This window comes from Sorex fumeus, unplaced genomic scaffold (assembly GCF_029834395.1).
Source record: "Sorex fumeus unplaced genomic scaffold, SorFum_2.1 ptg000002l, whole genome shotgun sequence".
In the NCBI taxonomy this organism is placed as follows: Eukaryota; Metazoa; Chordata; class Mammalia; order Eulipotyphla; family Soricidae; genus Sorex; species Sorex fumeus.
Window position 1 is genome coordinate 27,168,040 of NW_026606059.1, and position 13,998 is coordinate 27,182,037.

The window sequence follows — 13,998 nt, forward strand, 5'->3', positions numbered from 1 at the left end:
AAAATGCTGTCAATTAGAAGGGAAAAGAATGGATTCTCTACTCCCTGACCTGAGATCTCATTTCCTTCCAATATTCGGTATTAGTCTCATATATGGCTCATCCACCTATGCATTTTTCCTGTAATGCTCTCAGTGCACTTTACACAATTTCTCATTTTTGTTTAAATTTTTGTTTAAATCAGTTTGAAATGGGTTTCTGTCATTAGCAACCATTAGAATGTGTGATAAACAAATATACATAGGTAGAGAAGCAAACGCTTTCCAGATGTTTATGATTGTGAGAAATTGCATGCAACTTCTATTTTCTTCCAGTATTTCTTTTGCATTACAGTTTTCTTAAGAGAGTAATATCATTTTCACATTAAAAGAGAACAAAGTACATTTTAAGGAAAGGAAAAATAATGTTTCTAGAAAGAATCATTGTTTCTTTCCTCTTGAAATAGAAAGAATCTCATTATAAAATATGCTACAAATATATCTTCAAATATAACTCTAGTTTCAGCAGTATAAAAATAAGCAAGTATCGGTTGGTAGAGTATTCATGTCGGCTCTGTCAAACCTCAGACTAATCCAACCCAGGACTGAGAGACAGGCACTTTTGGACTAAAGACAGGTTATACTTTCTTTTTAAAAGCCTATCTATCTATCTATCTATCTATCTATCTATCTATCTATCTACTGAATCACCATGAGATATACAGTTACAAAGTTGTTCATGGTTGGGTTTCAGTCATTCAATGTTCCATCACCCATTCCTTAATCAGTGTCAATTTCCCATCACCAATGTCCCCAGTTGTTCTCCCTCCACACCCCAACAGTCTGCCATTAGTATAGGGACTTTCCCACACCTCTCTCTCTTTCTCTCTCTCTCTCTCTCTCTCTCTGTCTCTCTCTGTCTCCCTCTCTCTCCGTTTGTGCATTATGGTTTGCAATACAGGTACTCAAAGGTTGTCATGTATACTTCTTTACCTACTTTCAGCACTCAGTTCTTGTCCAGAGTGATCATTTCCAACTATCATTGTCATAGTGGTCCCATCTCTTTTGTTTACTGACAAGTTCTTGAAGGAACACAAAAGAAGAGCTTCTAAAATTGTTCTCTTAAGGACAGCTCTGGGTGTGTCACTTGATGCATAGAGTTGACCTTTACAAATGGTTGGAAAGAAACACAGATGCAGTCTATATTTATTTATTCATCTTCTCTGTGTTGGTTTATCCGAAGTGCCTGAAGAACTTTGAGAATCAACCTTCTTTCTCTTCATGGCAAGGTTTCCATAGAACAGTTGGCAACTATCTTAGGCTCATCTGAGAATGAATCTGACAACTAAAAGAGAAAATAGTAAGAAAACTGCAGAAATATAAAACTGAAATTGTTTATTTAATCCATCCTGAAATCCAACTTACCCAGTTGCCTCCACTGTGATTTAGCCAGTTGAATATCTTCTTTCAAAACCAGGGCTACCTGTCAAACCTGTGAATATAAAGAAGTCACAACCATATCGTTTCACTTAGTTATTAAGATCTATCTTGGCATATTTCTATTTCTTTATCCCTTACTCCCTTTCCTTTATGTTACAATGTAAATAACACACTGTGTAGAACTTACTCAAAGACTTTTGTAAAGTACAAATCTGCCATTTCCCCTAGTTTGCTTCAATGATACACATATATTCTATATATCTGTTACCAGCCCCCCATCCCCTTCTCCTGTGCCCAGAGATACCCATGCTTTCCTCTGATAGAATAAACTGCCACTCCTCCAAGAAATCATTTAGTAAATCATCTCTTTATCTAGCGTCCCCAGCTCTGCTCTTAAAACATGAGCTCTGGGATGCATCACTTGCCTCTGTGAGTTGACCTTTAGACACAATAGGGAAAGAAACATAGATGCATTCTGTACTTACTGGTCTGTGTTGGTTTATTCCAAATAGCTTATTTAAAAAGCCATAATTTAAGCAAAATTAAATTGAAATTCTTGTGTTCCATAGATTTCAGAGTGAAGTGGGTTAATCAGCATCACTGATGATGCTTCTGAAGAAAACTCAGTTGTGAGAGCCCTTGGAATGCCTGATTTTACTAAGGCCTAGTCAATCAGTCCCACTCACATGAGAAATGTTTATTCAAGGGCTTTCGACCAGTTTCACCTGCTAATTAGGCAAAAGGAAAAAATGTAAATGGTAGAGAATGATTTAAACTCAGAGGCCATAGGAACACACCACAAAGCACTTTTCCAGATGCAAATTAAGGAAAAGAGTATTTGAGACCTAAACTGCTTTCCTGACTCCCAGTATCATAGACATGACAGAGTTCTTGAAAGATAATTCTGACTTTGAGATAATGGAGATTCAAGTGTCTAGTATAGTACCTGTTGAGTCATAGGCATCAAGGACAAATGAGTCAGGTATCAACTGGACTGTGGTAATTATCCAATTTAAACAGCAGACTAATGTAAATTTCTGGCACTTGGGAAATTCTGTGAAAACAAAGCTAATTTGGGGGCCAGAGATACAGTGTAGTGGGTAAGGTGCTTCCTTGCTTACAGCTGATCCAGATTCGATCCCCAGCACCCCATTTGGTCCCTTCAGTCTAACTACCAGTGTTCCTTGAGTGTACAACCAGGGCAAGACCTGAGTACCACCAGGCATGGCCCCAAAATCAAATAAATAACTAAAGCTATTTGTTCAGAATTGAATTGTCAGGCCTGAGGCTAAATCAGCTTGTCACACATGGTAGAACAATGGAGTTAATGGAAGGAATACCAAAAACAAAACCTGGTGTGCTGATGGCACATGGAGCTCTCAGCTATTGCCAAGGAAACTAGCTATTGCCAGAGAAGCAGAGAAATCCATATGCTGAGAGGGGCCAGAGTGAAGCAATTGCAGTTAACACTTTAATTCAACAGGATGCTCTAAAGGGTAGAAGACATCAATTTCTATTGCTTTGCAGTGACTGTAGGTAGAACAGAGGTGTGCCATTAGTTATTATTATGAAAGGCAATATTTTACCTTTGTCTTACATTAGGGAGTGCTTTAGAATTTTAGAATATAGTACTCAGAAGGTTCAATATGCACAAACATAAGGGTACATTATATAGTAGATTCTTTTTGTTCTTGTTTGTTCTGGACTTACTCCTGGCTTTGTTCTCAGGGAGCACTTCTGGTAGGCATGGGAGATTCTATGTTGTAAATTTTTATTTCCACATGCCTCTTTTTTACCACCACCTAAGGACATTGACAAAAGTTATTAAAGTTGAAAAGAACAGATACTTTGTCTTAAACATAGAAAAAATTAATACCAGCTGGAGAGATAATACATTAGGTAAGGTATTTGCCTTGCATATGGCCAATTCAGGTTTGATCCTTGGCACACTGTATGTTTCCCCAAGCAGCCACAGGAGTGACTTTTAAGCACAGAACCAGGAGTAAGCCCTGAACACCATCATGCATGACCTTCCAAACAAAACAAAACAAAAAAAGAATTTACTACATATTGATCAAGGCCTTTATGTGCATAATGTTAATGGATTAAAACACAGAAACATTTTTTAGAGAAAATTAATAATATTATAAAAATCATAAATTACAATGTATCCATGGGTATAATCCTTGATATTTTGCATCATCCACTTGAAAATAGCATGATAATTGATGATATACTTTTAAGGAAACAGAAAGTTATTTCACTGAAAGATCATTGATGGAGGAATAACCAGGTAGGACTGAATTCAGAGCGCACAATATGTGCAGTTGCAAAGGAATCTGCACCCTGAGGATGTTTAATGCTGGGCTTCTTGAATTCGTCTTAATATTAAAAACATACAAGGTTTCATTTTGTGTTCTATTTATTAACGCATGCATTGTAGGTCAAGTTACCTATTCTATTATTATATGTACATGTATGTAAGCAATATAGATTTGCATTAATAATTATATGTATAACTAACTTTATATATAACTATATATATATGTATATATGAGTCTCTTAAAATTTCCATCACAAAGTAGTCCAACTTACCCTCTAGGCTTTTAGTTTTATTTTCTTGCTATTTTAGTAGGGACAGCACAGTAAGCATTGTCCTACCATTGTTCATCGATTTGCTCGAGCGGGTCCAGTAACATCTCCATTTTTTGAGACTTGTTATTACTGTGTTTGGCATATTGAATATGTCACGGGTATCTTGCCAGGTTTTGCCATGTGGATGAGATACTCTCAGTAGCTTGCTGGGCTCTGAGAGGAGCGGAGGAATTGAACGCGCTTCCGCCGGGCTGGCTGCGCGCAAGGCAAACACCCTACCATTGTGCTATCGCTTAAGCCCATAGCACAGAGGGTAGGGCATTTGCCTTGCATGCGGCCGCCCGGGTTCAATTCCAGCATCCCATATGGTCCCCTGAGCACTGCCAGGAGGAATTCCTGAATGCAAAGCCAGGAGTAACCCCTGAGCATTGCTGGGTGTGACCTAAAAGGGGAAAAATAATTTCCAGTAGGGGCAGGTTGTCATTAATTTCTTTACAATTTTTTTATTCTATTTATGACCAACTATGGAATGTTTATATAAGATATATTTTACAGTTGTGTACAAGTTTGGTTCTAAGAAGTACATTTTCAGTTTTATTTCAGTTCACTGATATTTTCTTCTCCAGCAAGTGAATTTTAAAAAAAAGAAAAAGAGATAAGGTGAAATATAGTGACAGCAGCAGCAGAGGATAAAATGAGAAGAGGGACTCACTATACTGGAATGACTCACCCTATATTCCAGGTAGACTGACATATTGATACAAGCCAAACAATGCAATGTCATAAAGCATTACAGAATGTTAATTAATTGAATGTCAACACATGTTTATCCTTAAAGGTCCTTATTAGTCTTCCTAATATTATTCATTTACTTTGTCTGACTCTCTCTTCAGAGTGCCACAAACTGTGACTAGAAAAATCCAAATAGAGCACATTGGGATAATAAGGGAATTATTATTTTTTTAACTGACTGGAAGCACTAAAACTGAATGGAGGGAGACTGTGGATGTGACTCAAAGTGGGAGAGCATGTGTGAGGCCCTGAATTTTACTCCCAACAATGTATTCCACCCTGTCCCCAACACTACTGGGTATAATCCTGGTGAGCCCTGAGCATTACCGCACTGTATTTGAGCCCTGTAGCACAGTCCTCCCGTTGTTCTCCTTTGTGTGTTCCCCCAGTAATGTCTCCTTTGTGAGACTTGTTGTTACTGTGTTTGGCATATTGAATATGTCATGGGTAGCTTGCCAGGCTTTGCCCTGCGGGCGAGATACTCTCGGTAGCTTGCCAGGCTCTCCGAGAGGGACGGAGGAATCAAACCCAGGTTGGCTGCGTGCAAGGCAAACACCCTACCCACTGTGCTATCTCTCCAGATTTGAGCTCTTAACTATTTACCTAGATGTTCAGCCTCAGTGGACAAAGCATTGTTGAGAATGGCTCTAGATCACTGCATGTTAGGCCCTTATTAAAATGAACCTGTGTGGATAGGCAACCCTTTTGCTGAATCTGAATGAAAGTGATTGAGTATGTTATGGGGAAGCAAAGATTTGGTTCATACAGATGGAATATTTCAAGGAGCTAGAGATAATAGGGTTTTGCACTTCCTCCTTATCACCTAAAGTGTCCCCAAATTAAGCACAGAACTTTCCTCTGATTCACTAAGGGAAGGACCTGGAGGGAGAAAAATACTACTATTTAAGTTTAACCGGTGAACATTCAAACTACCTGAACTGTCCAGTTGATACAAGAAGATCCCAATAAATACCTTTCAGTATAAGTTCTAGTAAAGTCATCATTTGATCCAAAATATATATGTTTATTGTATAGTCAAAGTATCATTGGCTTCAGAATCCACAGAACTCAGATATGTAGGAATTTTGTTTTTGTTACTGTTGTTTTCAGGGGCCTCATCTGGCAACATTAGAGGGCCACTCCTGATGCAGTGCCTGAGATCAGACCGCCATGGCTAGAGTGTGCAGTCCTTTGACCGATCTCTACAGTCCAATTTTGTATTTTTTTTTCAAATTAAAACATTTCAAGATCTCTTTGACAGAGAATAAGAAACCAAACATTGGGGCTGGAGTAATTGCACAGCTGGTAGGGCTTTTACCTTGCATGCGGCTGACCCGGGTTTGATTTCCAGCATCCCATATGGTCCCCCGAGCACCGCCAGGAGTAGTTCCTGAGTGCATGAGCCAGAGTAACCCCTGTGCATCTCTGGGTGTGACCCAAAAAGAAAAAAAAATCTTTTAGCTTTTAAAACATAACCCAAAGATAAATAAACTTGCCTGCACATACTCAGACATACACATCCACAAATCATCTGGGGTCTCTTTTCTCCTGCAGTTCTTGCTTTAATTTTCTTGTTTCATTGTAGTTTGAGCCTGTCCTATGCTTTTGTCCCTGTGGCTGGTCTTCCCTTTCCCAGGATGAACTTTGTAATGTCATTAGGGATCCTTTTCTTCTATATTCCTAACCAACCTTAAATACAAGATGGTTTATGTAGCTGAGTTTTATTGAAGATTTGTGGTATTTGTGGAAGCCATACAATAGTTTGACTGGAAAATACAAAGTGGATATAAAATGACACCTTTTTTTTCTTTAAAATCCTTTATGAAACCCACCACTGATCATCCTCAGTGGTCATTTTTCTCTTTGGGCCCTCTGTCTACTACCAGCCGGCGTTCCCTTCCTGCTCTCCTATCTGTTTCACCTTTCTCCTCCAGAGAGCACTGGACATTTCAAGTCTCAAGAGCTGACCCTGGAACAAGGTTGGGTTAGATACGTTGGTATGTCATGGTGGCAGGAAGCAGACACTGTGACAAGGAGTGTGGGGCTGGAAACCATACAATCCTGCCATCAATAGTATTGCATATCATGGTTTTTCTAATAAAAAAATTCAAAACATAAAGAAGCATATATATTTTAAAATTTATCGGTATATATATATTTTTTTTCTAAGTTATTGAAGCAACTGGGCTGGAGCGATAGCGATAGCGATAGCACAGCGGTAGGGCATTTGCCTTGCACGCAGCCAACATGGCCGACCCAAGTTCGATTCCTCTGCTCCTCTCGGAGAGCCCGGCAAGCTACCGAGAGTATCTAGCCCGCATGGCAGAGCCTGGCAAGCTACCCATGATGTATTCGATATGCCAAACACAGTAACAACAAAGTCTCCAATGGAGATGTTACTGGGCCCGCTCGAGCAAATCAATGAACAATGGGAGGACAGTGACAGTGATTGAAGCAACTGTTTACAAGAGTGTACATGTTCATATTATTTAAGGATACAGTGTTACCACCATGTTTTCCACCAAAGTGCCAATATCTTTTTACCTCACTGCCTTCCCCTCTTCTCCCTCCACCTTGGCAGTATCCCCAATTCTGCCTCCAGAGCACCAAAACCTTATTAATAGCCTACTATTATCTGAAGGCAGAGGCAGGAGACTGCGCTGTTCTCTTCCGAGAGCTGGGTTTTATAGTCTCTGGGTCTTGGCCATTGATGGGATTACATGGTCCCAGGGGCAGTTGGTGGGTGTAATGCCTACATACCGGAAATGGGGAAAATGCCTCCACATCTGGCTGTCCTCACCAGAGCCCCTTGGAGGTGGGCGGGTTGAATTTCCCTCCCCACCCCGAGCAGAGCCCCAGCAGCTGAAGACCTCCAGTTCCAGTCACAGCCATGCTTAAGGCCACTTTCCACACGTTGAGACAAACCTCACGTATGGTAGAACCAGCAGAGGAACCCAGGTGTGCAGGACCCGGGGCGTAGATCTTCAAGCCTGCTCGGAGCGGGACTGGGCCTCCTCCACCCAGATCCCCCATATTTCAGTATGTAGGCATTACACCCACCAACTGCCCCGGTGCCTGGTAATCCCATCCATGGCGAAGACCCAGAGACTATAAAATCCAGCTCTAATTATCTAGTTTTTACTCTGGAAAACCTGGCAGGCTACCAAAAGTATCCTGCCCACATGACAGAGTCTGGCAAACTCCCCGTGGCCTATTCAACATGCCAAAAAGCAGTAACAATGATGGGCCTCATTCTCCTGACCCTGAAAGAGCCTCGAATGTGGCACTTTCTAAAATCTCGGGGCTAGGATGAAGTAGATGTTACTGGTGCCTGCTTGAGGAAATCGATGAAAAACAGGATGACAGTGATACAGTGATATTATCTGAAACTTTATGATAATATAGATGTATATATTATATGTACATATATATTAAACTGGGCGGGAGCGATAGCACAGTGGGTAGTGCGTTTGCCTTACACGCAGCCAACATGGCCAATCCGAATTCGATTCCTCCACCCCTCTCGGAGAGTTCGGCAAGCTAGCGAGAGTATCTCCCCTGTACGGCAAAGCCTGGTAAGCTACCCATGACGTATTTGATATGCCAAACACAATAACAACAGTCTCACACTGGAGACATTACTGGACCCACTCGAGCAAATCGATGAACAATGGGAGGACCGTGACTGTGATATAATATACTGTTATACTATGTTTTCCAACCACAGAGGAACTCAGGTGTGCGGGACTCAGGGTGTAGATCTCCAAGCCTGCATCCTGCCTGCTGTTGTGACTCAGAAGCACTAGAAATAGAAAGATAGTGGGGGCCAAAGAACTAGTAAAGGGGTTATGTGTACTACACACAGTCCAGTCCCCTGAGAACCACTAGGAGTTTTTCCCTGAGCACAGAGCTAGGAGTAAGCCTTGAACATGACTGAGTATGGTTAAAAAATAGTGACTAAACTTAGTCATTTAGGAAATAATATTTAACATTATGTAAAATGCTAATTTTTAAAGTTGCTATGTTATTGAAGTAGACTTATACCCTTTATTTAATAATTTGGTATCTTTGCAAGGGTTGCAATATTGGGTTTTTATATTTCCATTACTGAGATTTGATAAGACACAGTTATGTACAATATAATCATTATTAAAGTTTTTAAACAATGTAATGTGACCATTTTAACTTTCAATCCTCTTTCAAGTGCAGAAGAAATTGTCTGGAGAAATCCTGAAAGGCACAAGATTCTGTATAATTACTTCTAACATTGTAGTTTATTGCATTATAATTGCGTGTTAAAATAATTTTTTCCATGAGATTGTGAATGCCTTTATGGTTGTTATTGTATTGAATTCAATCCCCTATTTTGATCCTTAACACATGTTCTAGCACATGGTAAATGTTCAATAAAATGTTGGTTAAATGAGTCAATGAGTAAATGATCACTGTGTCTAAGAAACTTAGATGGGTCTAATGGAACTTTTGTAAGGTGACCCAATAAATATCAGACAGCTATGCAGAAATTAGACTGGTAATCACTTTAGAGAAAGGACTTGTACTTGTTTTAGACTAATTCTTACATTATTCTCATCAAATTGTTTGCAGTTTCATTACTTCAAATGAAAGAAACTTTTCCCCCTATCTTGATTATCACAAAAGTGATTCTTGAACATACATTCAGGAGTAAGTCCTGAATCTGCCAGGTATGATCCAAAAACCAAACCCAAGCAGAAATAAATAAATATGATGATAATAGGTAAAAGGAGCACAAAAAGCGGAAAACATATAAAGCAACAAATATGTTCTAAACCTATTTAAAATGAAAGTTTCTATGAAAATGCTATTTTTGAAAGCTAGGAAACTGCCCCCAACCCCATCCCCCATACTGCAGGGAATTGAACTTAGTGGCTCACTGTGTTAAGCCTGTGCTTGACCACTTGAGCCACATTTCAGGCATGGTAATATCTATCCTTAAACACAGTGTTGCTGAGACATTGAACAGCACATATGGTGCTTGCCTTGCACATGACTGCCAACCCAAATTTGATTCCTGCCACCACATAGGGCTACTCAAACCCACTAGGAATGATTACTGAAGATTGAACCAAGAGAAAGCCCAAAGCATCATCATGTATGGCCCCCCAAAACCAAAAAAATAAACGTGGTGTTGAAGAGAGATTGAGGACTGAGGAGTGATAATAAATGCAAGGCTCCCAAGGAAAAGAAAATCCTTGCAAGGGTGGTTTCTCTCATTGCAAGAGAAATTTCATGCCAGTTCTATCCAGGGGGTCAGTCTCACTCAGGTCAACTCAACTATCTGGTACAGAATCCAACTACAGTCAAAAGTACTTTAATAAATTGAGTCCTTCCTGCCCACCAAAAGATGAGCAAGAATAATTAGAGGTCATTTGTCTGTTTTTTATTGTCTTGGGACCACAACCAGTGTTATGTAGAGGCTATTGCCAGTTCTGTGCCTAGATTCACTCCTAGCAGTGGTCAGGGAACCATGCAATGGTGGGGATTGACCCGGGGCCTCCTGCATGCAAAGTATGCACTCAACTGATTTAACTCTCTCTTATTTCCAGAGTTTATTTAGCATTATTGGTGAAGACAATGCAACCTTTTATCATTACCTCCAAATTCCCATCATTAGAGTTAAAAGAGTAATATATTTACCTGGCATAAAGAGGCAGTCTTTAGTTTCTCATTCATAAACTTAAAAAAAAACACCAATTTTTTTCTGATGGCTAAACATATTAATGCATTCCACAAATATCTATTTGACTAACTACTGTGTGCCAGGCACAATTCTCAGAATCCTGGAATACAGGATTAAATATTACTTGTAGAGTTTATATTCTCTATAAGGTGAACACATAATATGTCTTTAATTAGATTGTCTTTAAAAGCAAGTAAATATTCACAGAAAACAGAAACATTAGAGTACAGCAAAGAGAGAAGAAGGTGTGATAGAGGTAGGAATGACCTCCTTGAATATGGTGAGATAGGAACAAGCATGTAAAGGAAGAGAGGGCATCAGATAAGGGGTTATCTGGGAAAGGGGGACTAGTTCGAGACAATCCCTATAGTACAGATTACTTGGGATGAACAAGAAAAGTCATAAGATCTAGAGTGGAGGCAGGGAGGGGGAATGAAGAAAGAGAGAGAGAGAGACAGACAGAGACAAAGACAGAGAAACAGAGAGAAAGAAAGAAAAAAAGAAATAGAGAGACAGAGACAAATACAGAGAGGCAGAGACAGAGATAGAGAGACAGAGAGAGAAAGAGAGATCATAGACAAAATGCAAAGTTAGATCATCAGATCATCATGAGATGATAACCTTGTGTGTCATCTCAAGGACTTTGACTTTTCTCCTAATGAGGCGAGGTTGAGAGAGGACTTTTAGCCTAGAAATCATAGAATATAATACATTTTAAAAGATTATACCAAGAGGCCAAAGAAATAATTCAGGTTTAGTGCATGCCTTGCAAGCTGCCAGTCCGGTTTGATCCCCAGGAACACTTGGTCATCTGAGCATCACTGAAGGAACCTCTCTTCACCCTTACGCTGAATGCTCTTCTGAGAACAAAGGGCAAAGCAGAGAGACTCCTCAGACTACTGCAGTCACAGAAATAAGAGCCAGGTGCTGCATCAGGTTACTCTCATGTCAATTCTCAGATTTTTTATTTTTGTTTTTTTCACCACACCTGGCTGTGCTCAGGGTTTACTCCTGGCTCTGTACTCAGGTATTACTCCTGACCATGCTCAGGGTTTAAACCTGGGTCTGCCACATACAAGGCGAGTTCCCTGCCCACTGTTCTATTTCTCCTGCCCCTGTCTGATAGTTTTAATGTTTGAGCCATTCCAGATCTTGTGGCCTCTCAAGGCCAATGACTCAAATTGAAGGGGATTTGATGGGTGGGGAACTCACAGAAAATAATGGTTCTGTCCCGGGTTAATTTCGAGCCTGGGGTGGTTGCTTTGTTGATATTTTAGACACACCCCTCCCTTCCTTCTCTCTCACCTCTCTGACACCCACTGTGATCCCCCCCCCCCCCCCCCGCCCACACACACACACACACACACACACATACTGGAGATGCAAGCTTTTCCTAAAAACAGTTACTGGGTTTTTGTTATTATAGATCTTTCCTTATGTTCTCAAACCAATTGATTCCTGAACCTCCTTTATACCTTTTTATACCTTAGAGCTTCAGAACTTGGCTCTGGAATAGACCCCCTTAGGTGGGTGAAGTGGGAGCCAATATTACACTAGCCTCATCACTGGTGATGCTCCCTAGAAAATAAGAGTCTGGAACTAGAAGTCCAGAATGGGAAATTCTGTCTCTAGTTCTGACTCTCCTGAAACACCAGACCTGCTGCCTCCACCAATTTGATGTAATGAGTTGTCCAAAAAGCACTTTGAAAGTATACAAGAGAAAAGTGCCTCGTCCATAAATTGAGGAAGTATGGGAAGGAAAGATTTTAAATTCCATTAAGAATACAAAAAACAATAAAAGAATCCCTGAGTCACCCATCTTCTTCCCTTCTTTTAGTCCATACTGTGCAACTTTAGCTCAGTGGGTTTTCTAAATTGTTCTGTTAATTTTAGCTGTTTCTAGATAGATAGCCGTATTCTAGGTGAATCATCAGGAAAATTGAGGATAAGAGCAAATAGCACAGTGCTCTGTTGTGAAGCACTTAATCAGCTCTTTAAAGAAAAGACAGTCAGGGTAACTCTTCATTACATGGGTGTTTCTGGATAATATAGAATGTATATATGTGTGTGTATATATATATAGAATGAATATGTATGTGTACATACAAATAGAAATATGTTTGTGTGTTTCTATGTACATACACATAAACACATATTTGCACATATGCATCAACAAACATATGTACTTATACAAGAATATATATACATATATATATGGGTGTGTGTATGCATGGTAGATGATGGAAATACAGAGTAACTTTTCTTTGTTAATAGTTGACTTTTCTGTTTTCCCAGTCAAATATAGTCAAACAACACCCAAACGACACCGTTAGGTATTTATCACATAATACTGATGCTATTTTCTCTTCTTGATTTGATTCACCTCCTTTTTTGGTGCAAGAAGGAGGATTTGTTTATTGTCAAAGTGCAAATGTGATGTGACAGGAAAGGGTTACTTATTTGATCTATCTAGGGCATACGAAGCAAATAAATATTGCCTTATATGTTCATGATCTGAGGTATCAGCTTGCCCCTCTTTGGGAGATTTTATCGTTTTAGATTAAGAAATCTATTTTGTAACCTGTTATTAAGCCAAACATTTCCCCCACATTATGATAACAAAGGGTCGTATTTTCCTGTCCTTCTCACCCCCACATGGTTCTGCCTTTGATGCAATGTGAACAATAGAACTGCATTTTTATCTTCCCAAGAGTACAGAACCAGACTTCTACCATGCAAAATGGCATTCAGTTCGAGGTAGAAAGAACTGGCAATGATGAGCAAAAAGTATAAAAGATATCCTGGTATCATCACCCAAAGAATGTTTTAATTGGTTACTTGTCCTGTTCAGAAAGCTAAATAATTCTCCAGTTAGATGTTTATGATCGTTCTTGTGATTAGATACAAAAAAAGATCAGATATCCTGTTCTATTCTCCTCTGTATTCTCCACAACGTCTGACTAATTGTTTTTGGAGGAATATAAGTAAATGAATGTTTGGACAAAACAATAGTTAAACTTGAGAAATGAGGTGTGAAGACAGAAAAATAAGATGTGAAGAGAATGAGCACCCATATTAGTAAGATCAGAATATCTCAATCTCAACACTGTGATATTTAATTTAGGCAGGAAAAAATAATTGTCAGGGACACACTTGGCTGTTCTCAGGTGTAAATCCTGATTCTGCACTCAGGGATCATTCCTGGTAGGCTCCGAAGACCATATGGCATGCTAGGGATCACATTCGGATGGACCGCATGCAAGACAGTTTCCCTACCTGCTATAATATCGCCCTGGCCCCAAGAAAAGTTTTTGACTTCATTTATTTATGGGGTTTCGAACATAGTTTGCTGCACTGTGCATTATAAGATGTTTAATAAAGTATTATTCTCTATCTACAGAGTCTACGAGTAATAAAATGTCTCCATTGAGTTATGGATTGAAGTGTAGGGAGGAGGAAGAAGTTTGTTTCACTTT